Raw genomic sequence first — 16,163 nt, forward strand, 5'->3', positions numbered from 1 at the left:
CGTGAGCCATGGCCGCTGAGCCTGCGCATCCGGAGCCTGTGCTCTGCAGCGGGAGAGGCCGCAGCAGTGAGAGGCCCGCGTACCGCAAAAAAAAAGAAAAAAAAAAAAGAGGGGAGTTATCCATATCTGAAGACAGAAGTGAAGAAATCACAAAACCTGTGGAGAAGAAGTTGACAGAAACTTGATGCAGAGTGGGTTAAGTGTGAGAGGGGACAGGATCCAGCACATGGTCAGCTGAAGACACGGAGACAAGGTCCCCTCTGCACCTGGAAGGGTGGGTGTGGGCCTGAATCACTTCAAGATGGAGACAGGAAGAAGCATGGGGTGCTCCTCCTGAATAGCCTTGGCTTTGGTTCTTCATTTGACTGAAGAATACCTGGATGAACATGTGAAAACAGATTTATCAGCATTTGTTCTTCAGAAAGAGCCGAGTAGACGGGAACCATCAAAAGGGTGGGATGGGGCTCAAAGTATCATAAGGACTTAAGGCATCCTAAGGACACAAGGTGTCATGAGGTGGCTCAAGTTGTCCTTGTTTACAGTGGTCACCATCAGAATCACCTGGGCAGCACTTTAAACACGGGTTCCTAGGCCCCACCCCTGATCTTTCTGAGTCAGAATTTCCTAAGAAGTCCCAGTCTAAGACTGAGGGAGTCTAAAGAATCGACCTACATCAGCGAGCAGGGAGACAGAGTAGTGGAAATCAGTGAAGGAAAACAGAAAAAAAGAATAAAGAGAAATGAGGACAGTTTAAGAGACTTCCAGGACAGCATCAAGCATACTAACATTCACATTTTACTGGTCCCAGAAAGAGAAGAGAAAGGGAAAGGGGCAGAGAACATATTTGAAGACATAATAACTGAAAACTTCCCTAACCTGAGAAAAGAAACATATATTCAGATCCAGGAAGCACACAGAGTCCCAAATAGGATCAACCCAAAGAGGACTACATCAAGAGACATTGTAATTAAAATGGCAAAAATTAAAGATAAAGAGAGAATCTTAAAAGCATCAAGGGAAACACAAGTTACAGGCAAGAAGGGAGTGGCACGATCAAATCGGATTTATCCAAGGGGTACAATATGGTTCAATATTCACAAATCAATCAGTATGATACACCACATTAACTGAAGAATAAAAATCATATGATTGGGACTCGTTGGTGGTCCAGTGGTTGGGACTCCGTGCTTCCACTACAGTGGGCAATGGTTTGATCCCTAGTTGGGGAACTGGGACCCTGCATGCCATGCGGTGCTGCCCAAAAAAGAAAAAAAATCATATGATCATCCTAATAGATGCAGAGAAAGCTTATGACAAAGTCAACATTCATTTATGATAAAAACTCTCAACAAAGTGGGTATAGAGGGAACATACCTCAAAATAATAAAGGCCATATATGACAAGCCCACAGCTAACATCATACTCAATGGTGAAAAGCTGAAAGCATTTCCTCTAAGATCAAGACAAGGCTGCCCATGCTTGCCACTTTTATTCAACTACTATTAGAAGTCTTAGCCACAGCAATTAGATAAGAAAAAGAAATAAAAGGAATCCAAATTGAAAAGGAAGAAGTAAAACTGACACTACAGATGACATGATACTCTACATAGAAAATCCTAAAGACACCACCAAAAACTACTAGAGCTTATTAATGAATTTAGTAGAATTGCAGGATACAATTAATATACAGAAATCTGTTGCATTTCTACATACTAACAATGAACTATCAGAAAGAAAAATTACAAAATTAATCCCATTTATAATTGCATCAAAAAGAATAAAATACCTAAAAATAAATCTAACTAAGGAGGAAAAAGACCTGTACTTGAAAAACTGTAATACACTGCTGAAAGAAATTGAATATGACACAAGCAGATGGAAAGATATACTGTGCTCATGGATTGGAAGAATTAATATTGTTAAAATGACCATACTCCCCAATGCAGTCTACAGATTTAATGCCATCTCTGTCAAAAAACCAATGACATTTTTCATAGAACTAGAACAAATAATTCTAAAATTTGTATGGAAAAACAAAAGGTCCTGAATAGCCAAAACAATCTTGAGAAAGAAGAACAAAGCTGAAGGTCATGTTCCCTGATTTCAAACTATACTACAAAGCTACAGTAATTAAAATAGTATGATATTGGCACAAAACCAGACACACAGATTAATGGAACAGAATAGAGAGCCCAGAAATGAGCCCACACTTAAATGGGAAATTATGACAAAGGAGGTAAGAATTTACAATGGGGAAAATACAGCCTCTTCAATAAATGGTGTTGGGAATTTTGGACAGCTTCATGCACAAGAATCAAACTAGACTACTCTCTCACCGTGCACACACAAAAAATTGAAAATGGATCAAAGACTTAAATGTAAGATCTGAAACCATAAAACTTCTAGAAGAAAACATAAGCAGTAAGCTCTTTGACATTGGTCTTAGGCAATATTTTTTTTGGTATGTCTCCTCAGGCAAGGGAAATAAAAATGAAAACATATGGGACTACATCAAGCTAAAAAGCTTTTTAGGGCTTCCCTGGTGGCGCAGTGGTTGAGAGTCTGCCTGCCGATGCAGGGGATACGGGTTCGTGCCCCGGTCCGGGAAGATCCCACATGCTGTGGAGCGGCTGGGCCCGTGAGCCATGGCTGCTGAGCCTGTGCGTCTGGAGCCTGTGCTCCGCAATGGGAGAGGCCACAACAGTGAGAGGCCCGCGTACCACAAAAAAAAAAAAAAAAAAGCTTTTTCACATTGAAGAAAACTATCAACCACACAAAAAGGTCACCTAATGAATTGGGGATGACATTTACAAGCAGTATATCTGATAAGGGGTTAGTAACCAAAATATACAAAGAACTCAGAAAACTCAATGTCAAAAAACCAAACAACCTGATTAAAAAATAAGCAGCTGTTCACATCCCTGTTTGGGTCCCAAAAATGGGGGGGGGCAGACAATCTGCATAGACAGTTTCCCAAAGAAGACATACAGATGGCCAACAGGTACATGAAAGGATGTTCAACATCACTAATCACCAGGGAAATGCAAATCAAAACCACAGTGAGATACAACCTCACCCCTGTCAGAATGGCTATTTCAGAAAGACAACAATTAACAAGTATTGACAAGGATGTAGAGAAAAGAGAGCCCTTCTGCACTGTTGGTGGGAATATAAACTGGTGCAGTCATCATGGAAAACAGTATGGAGATTCCTCAAAAAATTAAAAATAGAATTATATAATCCAGCAATTCCTCTCCTGGCTATTTACTCAGAGAAAACAAAAACACTAATTAGAAAAGATATATGCACCCTTATGTTCACTGCAACATTATTTACAATAGCCAAGATATGGAAGTGACCTAAGTGCCTATCAATAGATGAATGGATAAAGAAGATATGGTATATATACACAATGGAATATTACTCAGCCATGAAAATAATGTAATCTTGCCATTTGTGACAACATGGGTATACCTAGAGGGTATTATGCTAAGTGAAATAAGTCAGACAGAGAAAGATAAATACTGTGTGATTTCACTTATATGTGGAATCTGAAAAACAAAACAAATGACCAAACATAGCAAAACAGAACAGAGTTATAGATACAGAGAACAAACAAGTGGTTGCCAGAGGGGAGGGTAGTGGAGGGAGAAAAGAAATAGGTGAGGGAGATTAAGAAATACAAACTTCCAGTTCTAGCACATATATATGGAATCTAAAAAAAAATAAAAAAAAGGTTCTGAAGAACCTAGGGGCAGGACAGGAATAAAGACGCAGGCGTAGAGAATGGACTTGAGGACACGTGGAGTGGGAAGGGTAAGCTGGGACGAAGTGAGAGAGTAGCATGGACATACATGCACTACCAAATGTAAAATAGATAGCTAGTGGGAAGCAGCCGCATAGCACAGGGAGATCAGCTCGGTGCTTTGTGACCACCTAGAGGGGTGGGATAGGGAGGGTGGGAGGGAGATGCAAGAGGGAGGGGATATGGGAATATATGTGTACGTATAGCTGATTCACTTTGTTATAAATCAGAAACTAACACACCATTGTAAAGCAATTATACTCCAATAAAGATGTTTAAAAAAAAAAGTTACAGTAACCAAAAATGAGTTACAGGTTTAAAATTTACAGAATGGGGAATATAGTCAATAGCTATGTAATATCACTGTATGGTGATGTAACTAGACTCTTTGTGGTGATCATTTTGAAATGTATAGAAACATCGAATTATTATGGTGTAAATGGAGCTAGCATAGTGTGATAGGTCAATTACACTTCAAAAGCAAGCAAACGATCTCATAGAGAAAGAGATCAGAATTGTTGTTACCAGAAGCAGGGGGTGGAAAGAGGCGGAACTGGATGAAGGTGGTCAAAGGGTACAAACTTCCAGCTGTGAGACAGATAAGTACTAGGGATGCAATGTACCACATGATAAACAGAATGAACACTGCTGTACGTTATATGTGAAAGCTGTTAAGTGAGTAAATCCTAAGATTGCTCATCACAAGGAAAATCTTTGTTTCTTTCATTTTGTATCTATAAGAGATGATGGATATTCACTAAACCTACTGTGATAGTTGTTCATGATGTACGTAAGTCATACCATTATGTGGTACACCTGAAACTTCTTCAGTGCTGTATGTTAATAATATCTCAATAAAACTGGAAGGAAAAAAAGCAGACTCAGTCTACACTTCAGGATCTGCCTGGGATGCTAGGAGTCATTTAAGAGGAAGCATGCCTTTCTGGAGCATAACTACTTTGCATATTGTCTGAAGGTTTGTCTGAGCCTTTACTTCTCTGGGGGCTTGTTCTGAATTTTTGCTCACTTAGGGATGTCAAGTCTTCCATGGTGATCAGACACCTTGCTATTTCTAAGGCTGGGCTGGCGTTTGTAGGTGTGGATATGTGTTTGGTTGTTTACTGTTCTTAGCCTGCCGTGTCTTGTTCCCACAAAGATTCCAAGGCATTTCTGAGCACCATGGAGTCCTTTTCTCTAGGTGCTCTTCCAGGTTCACAGGGTTGCCTCTTACGCCTCACACAGGCAGACCTCAGGTATCTTGGGGGTTCAGTTCCAGACCACTGCAAGAAAGCGAGTATCTCAATATAGCAATTTTTTCTGGTTTCCCGGTGCATGTAAAAGTTATATTTACACTATGCTATAGTCTGTTAAATGTGCAATAACGTTATGTCTAAAAAAACCAATGCGCCCACCTTAATTAAAGAATACCTTATTGCTAAAAAATGCTAACCATTATCTGACTACACAAGGTTGCCACAGACCTTCAATTCGTAAAAAACATTATCTGCAAAGCACAGAAAAGTGAAGTGCAATCAGACGAGGTATGCCTGTATAGTGTTCCCATTTCACTTTTAAACTTAGGTAGAAAACCAGTGCGCTGTTAAGTTTCTTCCTTTCTTGACCTGACTTATGGAAATTCTTCTTTTTCTGCTTATTCTTTCACATTAATTAATCCAGGAGTCTAACTCTTAGTGCCGAGACACTCTTTTCTTCCTTCTTGCCGAAGGTAGAGATTGCTGAACCTCTTCTGGAGTTGTAAATTGTTTTAAATTTGTAAAATAAGAATTTGGAACTATTTTTGTAGGGGAAGTGGGAAGAAGAAAGTGAGCTCTATGGAACCATAGTAGACATTTGCCCGGAGAACACTCCCCATAAACTGTGGAAGAGCCATTTAGGTGCTTGTACGAGATGTGATCCCTATATTTTGTTATGGAATTTTCAGAATTATCCTAACAATTATTTTTTTTCCCTTTCTCATTTTAAAGACAAGCAGATCTAGGCTCATTAAGATTAGATCACTTGTCCAAGGACACCCTAGCTAGCTAGTGGCAGAACTGGTTGTCTGACACCAAAATTGATGTTCTTTCCTATATGGCATGCTTACTATTTTGTTCATATCTTCAGAATTAATAAAATGTGGCCATGGTGAGAAGGCTAGACCTCTGTATTACATGGTCATTGCACACAGAGTTGCTGTTGGTCGGTGTTTAAACATTCCAGGAAGCTTGGGAATCCTATTTTATGTCTCAGAAGGACGTTATATTCGTATCTGAATGAACAAGTTGTGACGGTCCAAGATGTTTTAGCGGAAAAACATAGGAAGGTATTTTTATCCCAAAGATGTTTAGGTTTGAAATAAATGTTTCCAACCAACTTGGTAAATAGTTTATAACCATATTTACAGGCTGCAGGTTTTGCTTAAAACTGAGTGGCTTATGCTTTGCTTTCCACATGTCAGAGTGTAGAACTTGTTTAATTAACTAGAAATTAGTCATTGGGAATAACTCAAGGTTCTATGTTTTTTCTTCTGAATTTCTGGTTAGTTTATTTACTTTCAGAAGTAGATGTTCTATTTCTCATGTGGTTTTCTTAAGTCCCAGACTCAGATAGAGTTAAAAAGCCTTTACATTGTCCAAGGTGTGCCTTTGATGGAATATTCTGATCTCTGCTACTTCTTCAAAGGTTCTGCCAGGGCTCTGGTTCAAAGTGATGGCATTTCAGTCTGGCCTCATTGACCCTCCAGATTCAGGCCCGGCAGCCAGCCAGGGAAGAACTTGCCTGGCAAACTTGCTTCAAAGAGCAAGTGCTTATCTATTCTACACAGGGTCACACTATTGCCTCTCTTTCTGTTTCTCATTCCCTTACCCTAGGCTGTAGGAAGGGTGGTGAAACTCAGGACACGTGGATTTGTAAGTGGTTGGACCTGGAGAATGAGGGCAGTAGGAATAGGTATGCTAGAAGCGTCACTGAAGATGGAACACTTGTTGGTATAGCCACTATGAAAAACGATGTGGAGGTTCCTCCCAAAACTAAAAATAGAATCACTGTATGATTGAGCAATCCCACTTCTGGGTATGTTTACAGAGGAAATGAGATCACTATCTCGAAGAGATATCTGGATCCCCATTTTCACTGCAGCATTATTCACAATAGCCAAGACATGGAAACAACCTGTGTCCAATGACAGATGAATGGATAAAGAAAGTGTGGTTTGTATATGTACAATAGAATATTATCCAGCCCTCCCTGCCCCCCCCCACCAAAAAAGGAAGTCTTGCCATTTGTGACAACGTCGATGAACCTTGAGGGCATTATGCTAAGTGAGATGAGTCAGGTACAGATAAGCACTGTATGGAAGCTTCCAGCAAACTCTAGCCCTCTTCCCCACATTTCCTTCCTCCCAATCATTTATTGATGTACAATAGTAGTTAAAGGCAGGGAGTCAGAACTGGTATTAACTCCCTGTGAGGGCAATTGGCTAACCCTCCCTGCATTTTTAAAAAAAATGTTTTATTTTATGTTGGAGTATAGTTGATTAACAATGTTCTGTTAGTTTCAGGTATACAGCAAAGTGATTCAGTTATACATGTATCTATTCTTTTTCAAATTCTTTTCCCATTTAGGTTATTACAGAATATTGAGCAGAGTTCTCAGTGTTACATAGTAGGTCCTTGTTGGTTATCTATTTTAAATATAGCACTGTATACATGTCAATCCCAAACTCCCAGTCTATCCACTGCAAACAGTGACAGCTTTACTTCTTCTTTTCCGATTTGTATTCCTTTTATTTCTTTTTCTTCTCTGATTGCTGTGGCTAGAACTTCCAACACTGTGTTGAATAGTAGTGGTGCGAGTGAACAATGTTGTCTTGTTCCTGATCTTAGAGGAAATGTTTTCAGTTTTTCACCACTGAGAATGATGTTGGCTGTGGGTTTCTCATATATGGCCTTTATTATGTTGAGGTAAGTTCCCTCTATGCCTACTTTCTGGAGGGTTTTTATCATAAATGGCTGTTGAATTTTGTCGAAAACTTTTTCCGCATCTATTGAGATGGTCATATGGTTTTTTTCCTTCAATTTGTTAATTTGGTTTATTACATTGATTGATTCTGTATACTGAAGAATCCTTGCATTCCTGGAATAAACCCCACTTGATCATGGTGATGATCCTTTAATGTGCTGTTGGATTCTGTTTGCTAGTATTTTGTTGAGGATTTTTCCATCTATGTTCATCAGTGATATTGGCCTGTAGTTTTCGTTTTTGTGACCTCTTTGTTTGGTTTTGGTATCAGAGTGATGGTGGCCTCGTAGAATGAGTTTGGGAGTGTTCCTCCCTCTGCTATATTTTGGAAGAGTTTGAGAAGGATAGCTGTTAGCTCTTCTCTAAATGTTTGATAGACTTGGTCTGTGAAGCCATGTGGTCCTGGGCTTTTGTTTGTTGGAAGATTTTTAATCACAGTTTCAATTTCAGTGCTTGTGATTGGTCTGTTTATATTTTCTACTTCTTCCTGGTTCAGTCTTGGAAGGTTGTGCTTTTCTCAGAATTTGTCCATTTCTTCCAGGTTGTCCATTTTATTGGCATAGAGTTGCTCGTAGTAATCTTTCATGATCCTTTGTATTTCTGCAGTGTCAGTTGTTACTTCCCTTTTTTCATTTCTAATTCTATTGATATGATTCATCCCTTTTTTTCTTAATGAGGCTGGCTAATGGTTTATCAATTTTGTTTATATTCTCAAAGAACCAGCTTTTAGTTTTATTGATCTTTGCTATCGTTTCCTTCATTTCTTTTTCATTTATTTCTGATCTGATCTTTATGATTTCTTTCCTTCTGCTAACTTTGGGGTTTTTCGTTCTTCTTTCACTAATTGCTTTAGGTGTAAGGTTAGGTTGTTTATTTGAGATATTTCTTGCTTCTTGAGGTAGAATTGTATTGCTATAAACTTCCTTCTTAGAACTGCTTTTGCTGCATCCCATAGGTTTTGGGTCGTCGTGTTTTCATTGTCATTTGTTTCTAGGTATTTTTTGATTTCCTCTTTGATTTCTTCAGTGACCTCTTGGTTATTAAGTAGTGTATTGTTTAGCCTCCATGTGTTTGTATTTTTTACAGATTTTTTCCTGTAATTGATATCTAGTCTCATAGTGTTGTAGTCGGAAAAGATACTTGATACGATTTCAACTTTCTTAAATTTACCAAGGCTTGATTTGTGACCCAAGATATGATCTATCCTGGAAAATGTTCCATGAGCACTTGAGAAGAAAGTGTGTTCTGCTGTTTTTGGATGGAATGTCCTATAAATATCAATAAAGTCCATCTTGTTTAATATATCATTTAAAGCTCGTGTTTCCTTATTTATTTTCATTTTGGATGGTCTGTCCATTGGGGAAAGTGAGGTATTAAAAGTCCCCTTCTATGAGTGTGTTACTGTCGATTTCCCCTTTTTGGCTGTTAGCATTTGCCTTATCTATTGAGGTGCTCCTATGTTGGGTGCATAAATATTTACAATTGTTATATCCTTTTCGTGGATTGATCCCGTGATCAGTATGTAGTGTCCTTCTTTTTCTCTTGTAATAGTTTTTATTTTAAAGTCTATTTTGTCTGATATGAGAATTGCTACTCCAGCTTTCTTTTGATTTCCAGTTGCATGGAATATCTTTTTCCATCCCCTCACTTTCGGTCTGTATGTGTCTCTAGGTCTGAAGTGGGTCTCTTGTAGACAGCATATATACGGGTCTTGTTTTTGTATCCACTCATCCAATCCATGTCTTTTGGTTGTAGCATTTAATCCATTTACATTTAAGGGTGTTATCAATATGTATGTTCCTATTACCATTTTCTTAATTGTTTTGGGTTTGTTTTTGTAGGTCTTTTCCTTCTCTTGTGTTTCCTGCCTAGAGAAGTTCCTTTAGTAATTGCTGTAAAGCTGGTTTGGTGGTGCTGAATTCTCTTAGCTTTTGCTTGTCTGTAAAGGTTTTAATTTCTCCATTGAATCTGAATGAGATCCTTGCTGGGTAGAGTAATCTTGGTTGTACGTTTTTCCCTTTCATCACTTTAAATATGTCTTGCCACTCCCTTCTGGCTTGCAGAGTTTCTGCTAAAAGATAAGCTGTTAACCTAATGGGGATTCCCTTGTATGTTATCTGTTGTTTCTCCCTTGCTGCTTTTAATATTTTTTCTTTGTATTTAATTTTTGATAGTTTGATTAATATGTGTCTTGGCGTGTTTCTCCTTGGATTTATCATATATAGGACTCTCTGCACTTCCTGGACTTGGTTGACTATGTCCTTTCCCATATTAAAGATGTTTTCAAGTATAATCTCTTCAAATATTTTCTCAGTCCCTTTTGTTTTCTTGTCTTCTTCTGGGACCCCTATAATTCGAATGTTGGTGCATTTAATGTTGTCCCAGAGGTCTCTGAGACTGTCCTCAGTTCTTTTCATTCTTTTTTCTTTATTCTGCTCTGCAGTAGTTATTTCCACTATTTTATCTTCCAGGTCACTTATCCGTTCTTCTGCCTCAGTTATTATGCTATTGATCCCATCTAGAGTATTTTTAATTTCATTTATTGTGTTGTTCATCATTGTTTGTTTCATCTTTAGTTCTTCTAGGTCCTTGTTAAATGTTCCTTGCATTTTGTCTATTCTATTTCCAGGATTTTGGATCATCTTTACTGTCATTATTCTGAATTCTTTTTCAGGCAGACTGCCTATTTCCTCTGCATTCGTTAGGTCTGGTGGGGTTTTATCTTGCTCCTTCATCTGCTGTGTTTTTCTGTCTTCTCATTTTGCTTATCTTACTGTGTTTGAGGTCTCCTTTTTGCAGGCTGCAGGTTCGTAGTTCCCGTTGTTTTTGGTGTCTGTCCCCAGTGGCTAAAGTTGGTTCAGTGGGTTGTGTAGGCTTCCTGGTGGAGGGGACTAGTGCCTGTGTTCTGGTGGATGAGGCTGGATCTTGTCTTTCTGGTGGGCAGGTCCACGTCTGGTGGTGTGTTTTGGGGTGTCTGTGGACTTATGATTTTAGGCAGCCTCTCTGCTAATGGGTGGGGTTGTGTTCCTGTCTTGCTAGTTGTTTGGCATAGGGTGTCCAGCACTGTAGCTTGCTGGTCGTTGAGTGAAGCTGGGTGCTGGTGTTGAGATGGAGATCTCTGGGAGATTTTCACCGTTTGATATTATGTGGAGCTGGGAGGTCTCTTGTGGACCAGTGTCCTGAAGTTGGCTCTCCCACCTCAGAGGCACAGCACTGACTCCTGGCTGCAGCACCAAGAGCCTTTCATCCACACGGTTCCTCAATTTGGGATGATTCGTTATCTGTTCATGTATTCCACAGATGCAGGGTACATCAAGTTGATTGTGGAGATTTAATCTGCTGCTCCTGAGGCTGCTGGGAGAGATTTCGCTTTCTCTTCTTTGTACGCACAGCTCCCGGGGTTCAGCTTTGGATTTGGACCCGCCTCTGCGTGTAGGTCACCTGAGGGCGTCTGTTCTTCACTCAGACAGAACGGGGTTAAAGTAGCAGTTGATTAGGGGGCTCTGGCTCACTCATGCCGCGGGGACGGAGGGTATGGAATTCGGGGGCAGCAGAGGCCAGCGTGAAGTTGCATCAGCCTGAGGATTGCCGTGTGTTCTCCCGGTGAAGTTGTCACTGGGTCACGGGACTCTGGCAGTGGCGGGCTGCACAGGCTTCCGGGAGGGGAGGTGTGGACAGTGACCTGTGCTCGCACACAGGCTTCTTGGTGGCGGCAGCAGCTGCCTTAGTGTTTCATGCCCGTCTCTAGGGTCCGCGCTGATAGCCGCAGCTCGCGCCCGTCTCTGGAGCTCATTTAGGCAGTGCTCTGAATCCCCTCTCCTCGCGCAACTATAAACAATGGTCTCTTGCCTCTCAGGCAGTTGCAGACTTTTCCCAGACTCCCTCCCGGCTAGCCGTGGTGCACTAACCCCCTGCAGGCTGTGTTCACGCCGCCAACCCCAGTCCTCTCCCGGCGCTCTGACCGATGCCCCAGTCTCAGCTCCCAGCCCCGCCCGCCCCGGCGGGTGAGCAGACAAGCCTCTCGGGCTGGTGAGTGCCGGTCTGCCCTGATCCTCTGTGCGGGAATCTTTCCGCTTTGCCCTCCATGCCCCTGTGGTTGCGCTCTCCTCAGTGGCTCCGAAGCTTCCCCCCTCCGCCACCCCCCGTCTCTGCCCACGAAGGGGCTTCCTAGTGTGTGGGAACTTTTCCTCCTTCACAGCTGTCTCCCCGAGGTGCTGGCCCCATCCCTATTCTTTTGTCTCTGTTTTGTCTTTTTCTTTTGCCCTACCCAGGTATGTGGGGAGTTTCTTGCCTTTGGGGAGGTCTGAGGTCTTCTGCCAGCGTTCAGTAGGTGTTCTGTCAGAGTTGTTCCACATGTAGATGTATTTCTGATGTACTTGTGGGGAGGAAGATGATCTTCGTCTTACTCCTCTGCCATCTTGAAGGTCTCCCCTGTACCACATCTTCTTTATCCATTCATCTGTCGTTGGACATTTAGGGTGCTTCCATGTCTTGGCTACTGTAAACAGCACTGCAATGAACATTGGGGTTCATGTATCCTTCCTAACCATGTTTTTCTCCAGATATATGCCCAATGCATATATTTGAGCGATGCAGCTGAAACTATTTTTACTTTTTTAAGGAACCTCCATACTGTTCTCCATAGTGGTTATACCAATTTATATTCCCACCAACAGTGCCTGAAGGTTCTCTTTTTCCACACCCTCTCCAGCATTTTTTGTTTGTAGATTGTTTGATGATGGCCATTCTGACTGGCATGTGGTGATACGTCATTGTAGTTTTGATTTGCATTTCTCTGATAATTAGCGTTGTTGAGCATCTTTTCATGTGCCTACTGGCCATCTGTCCTCCCTGAGTTTTAAGTCTTTTCATTTGTTGAATGGATATGAGAATACCTGCCTCACAGCTTTCTTAAGAGGATGGAATGAAAAAAATATGGAAAGTGCTGAGACTATAGAGAATAAAATTAATTTTGCTTATCCCGTGGTGGGCACTCTCCTAGATGGTAGGCTTACGGAGATGAGTAAAACTTGTTCCTTGCCTACAGAGAATTCAAACGTAGCTAGAATACACACACACACACACAAAAACATTGCAATTATGTGTGCCAATTAAAATATTTGATACATACGGTAGTACAGAGGTAATGTAGAGGCAGATACCTAGCTCTGTGTGCATATGTGTGTCCAGAGATGGGGGTTGGAGGGTGGGAATGAGGAGATGGTTTCCAAAAGAATGGAGTTAGGTAGGGAGTTGGGGGTTAGATGATGGCAGACGCTGGGCTGTATCTGAAGGGCTTTAAGCCTGGGAGAGACATGGCTGGGTTGTTCTAAGCAGTTCATTTGGTGGAGGATGGTTTGGGTAAGTATAGACGAATTGCTTACCACAAACTTTGGCGAGTCTTATAGTCACACAGGGGCTAGTTATCCAACCAGTGATTGAGGCCCAACCCTCAGCCTTGGCTCAGTGACTAGAGTCCTGCTCTCCAGGGTAACTGCCCGTCCCTTGTGTGCCTGTCTGCCGGTGTGGGCTTCCAGTCTAGTGTAGTCTACCTGCATTGTCCCAGCTCTTCTCTGTCTACCTGTTGTGAATGGCATCACTGTAGACAGAGTCCCGTCCTCCCCCTGTGCCACCACCTACCCCATCTGCACAGTGACCAGGGATGCTGTGATCAACAGAGCTGGCTTTGGCAGCCAGGCTGGACTTCCCTGTTAACACTAGCCCCTAGATGGTCCCCAGCATGCTCCCCTCCTGGGTAACCCTGATGCTAGGTCCCTGCCTCTTCCCTTCTGTCTTGCTGTGAATTACTGGCTATGGATTCCTAAGATTTAAGGAGAAGCGATGTCAGAGATTTTGGAGCTGAGTGGCAAGCCTTTGGCGCAGGGCCCTGTCAACAGTAGTAACAACTGTTCAGGTCCTGTTGTTAGCTTTGCTATTTAGTCTAGAATCTTGATTTTTGTTGGTGAACTTACACTTGATGGGACTCAGTGATAGACTCCAACCAAACAGAATGCCATCTTATCCATTCACTGTGACTAATACAGCTGGTAAGCCGGATGGAAATACTGATGTTGGGTAGTCATTCTATCTCCCATATAGGAGACTTTCTCTGCAAATTCAAAGTCGGATCAGAAATAAATGGAGTCAGCTGGGTGTGGGCATCATGGTCACGGGTGATTGAGTCAGGCTGGCCAGATGGACCCAGTATGGCTGTACCTGAGTCAGCTGGTTTTTGTACCAGTTTACCTAGAGGGTGCTCACGTAGTCAACTCTTTTGTCTTTTTTTGTTTTTTAATGAAATCCTTGCAGACCTCCCCTTTCTGTAAACACATTATCTAGATCATAGTACCATGGATTAGATTACAGTTTATTTTAGTTACATTCCAGCCTGGAGGACAAGATGGCCTTCCAGTCACCTTGAGTGAGAGAGTAACAAAGGGGAGAAGAGGACGGAGAGTTCTCTTTGGCTGTAGCTATAGCTCAGCTCTCCGAAGTGGAGTGGGAGATAAGGTGGGTGGATTTTCAGTGTCTGGAGAGCTCTGTATGTCAACTTGTTCTTTTTTTTTTTTTTTTTTTTTTTTTTTAGCGGTATGCGGGCCTCTCCCGTTGCGGAGCACAAGCTCCGGACGCGCAGGCTCAGCGGCCATGGCTCACGGGCCCAGGCGCTCCGCAGCATGTGGGATCTTCCTGGACCGGGGCACGAACCCGCGTCCCCTGCATCGGCAGGCGGACTCCCAGCCACTGCGCCACCAGGGAAGCCCTGGGATTAGTTTTTTAGTTGAATAAATTTAAGTGACTACTTTTCATCTACTTTAGAGTTTAAGAGAGAAGAAAACATAATGGAGAGGAAAGGCCGGCAGTTGAAAACAGAATGAAGTGGGAACAGGAAGAGGAGGACAGAGGGAAACTGATAATGAGGAGGTGAAAGAAAAGAAATTTTAAAAAAGAAGAAGTGACTCAGGTCCGGGATGTTGTGCTTCCTCCTCCACCTGAGATGGTCCTACCCTTTTGAGTGGCTCTGATCACTCTTGTCTTAGTGGGGTTGGGTGGGTGCTTAGGGAGGGGAATCACTACAGCAGTGGCCAGAGGTCATTCCTAATTCATCCCTCTCTGTTGCAGCCACCAAGATGGGAAATGCCCTCAACGGGCAAGTCCTCTGGCAGCTGTGAAGTAGACAAGATTAAATTATCTGGTTTCTATTTTTAGCCTGCTGTTAGCACTGCCTAGAACTGATTAAGTTCAAGGTAATCATTTGCTACTATTTCTATTTTAATTATAGTCTCCTTAAACTCAGTTTGGGCCACATCAAACTGGGTTCTGGTCATTTCACTTTCTTTCATTCTTAGATTTTAAGTTCTAATGAACTTAAAATTCTATACCTCCAATTGGAAAACATTTCACAAGTTTGCATAAGAGATGCCATTTATTAAATAGAAGTTTTCATTAAATTCACTTGTCCATGGATACTGTATGTTTTGAAGTTAAAAAATGAAAATTAACAAATAATTGGTATTAAAAAATAATTGGTATTTGTTGGGTGGTAGAAGGGAGAGTTGGTGTCTTATTTAAAGGCCAGAAATTTAAATAATGTTAGAGTATAACTCAAAAGCGGAATTTCGTGGGCAGAGTCACCAAATGCAGATGACTATTGAGTTTAGTTAGCAAAATATCAGAGCAGCTGATTCTGTGAGGGGCAGAATGTGGGGTGCAGGGTGGTTATTGGAACAAGAAAGGGGTTAGTGAGTTGCCCGTGAGGCCTGAGAATTCACACTGGGAGGCCCTGGGGAGATGGCAGGGGTGGGCAAAGGATGGAAAATGTCAGGGCCAGCGTGGGGAAAGATGGGCAGGAGAATCGGGAACATATGAAAATGGCCAGTAGTAAGAGCGAGGGGGATTGGAAGTGGTTGGAAAAAGGAATGAGGGGGAAATTAAAACAGGTCGGAGGGTATTGAACTACATCAGAGGTTTGTCAAAAAGAGCCGAGAAGTGTCTACTTTCTGGGCAGTGCAAAGATCATCCGGGTAAGGATCCACAGGATCCACTCTTCAAGGAAGAAACAGCCTAGTAGTGGAGATAGCATGTACACAGATACTTAGGGGACTAGATAGGATGTGATGGGTGCAACAGGCTGGCATAAGGCAATTGCAGTGGCCGCCGAAGGGAGGGAGAGATTCGATGCTTGCCTCTCTCTGATTCTTTGAGAGAAGCTACTGGCTTTTTCTTTTTTAAAATCCAACTCTTAGCAAGTCCCTGATACCAACGAGGAACCCACTGTAGGTTTTGTTTTCTGAGAGTGGCCGTTCGGTGGGATGACTGTGCTCTAACCATTCTATTGGTG

At 41.9% G+C, this 16,163-nt stretch overlaps 1 protein-coding gene across 4 annotated transcripts in view; it reads left to right on the forward strand.

Annotated features, from left to right (window-relative positions):
* MBOAT1 (membrane bound O-acyltransferase domain containing 1) overlaps positions 1-16,163 on the forward strand; it is a 119,857-nt gene that overhangs the window by 17,088 nt on the left and 86,606 nt on the right. The window contains exon 2 of one of the 4 annotated variants that reach the window (XM_032649519.1): positions 14,945-15,069. The exons of the other annotated variants lie outside the window; for them this stretch is intronic. The gene's annotated coding sequence lies outside the window, so the exon portion shown is untranslated. The remainder of the gene's footprint in view (positions 1-14,944; positions 15,070-16,163) is intronic. 4 annotated transcript variants of the gene reach the window in all.

This window comes from Phocoena sinus, chromosome 11 (genome assembly GCF_008692025.1).
Source record: "Phocoena sinus isolate mPhoSin1 chromosome 11, mPhoSin1.pri, whole genome shotgun sequence".
In the NCBI taxonomy this organism is placed as follows: domain Eukaryota; kingdom Metazoa; phylum Chordata; class Mammalia; order Artiodactyla; family Phocoenidae; genus Phocoena; species Phocoena sinus.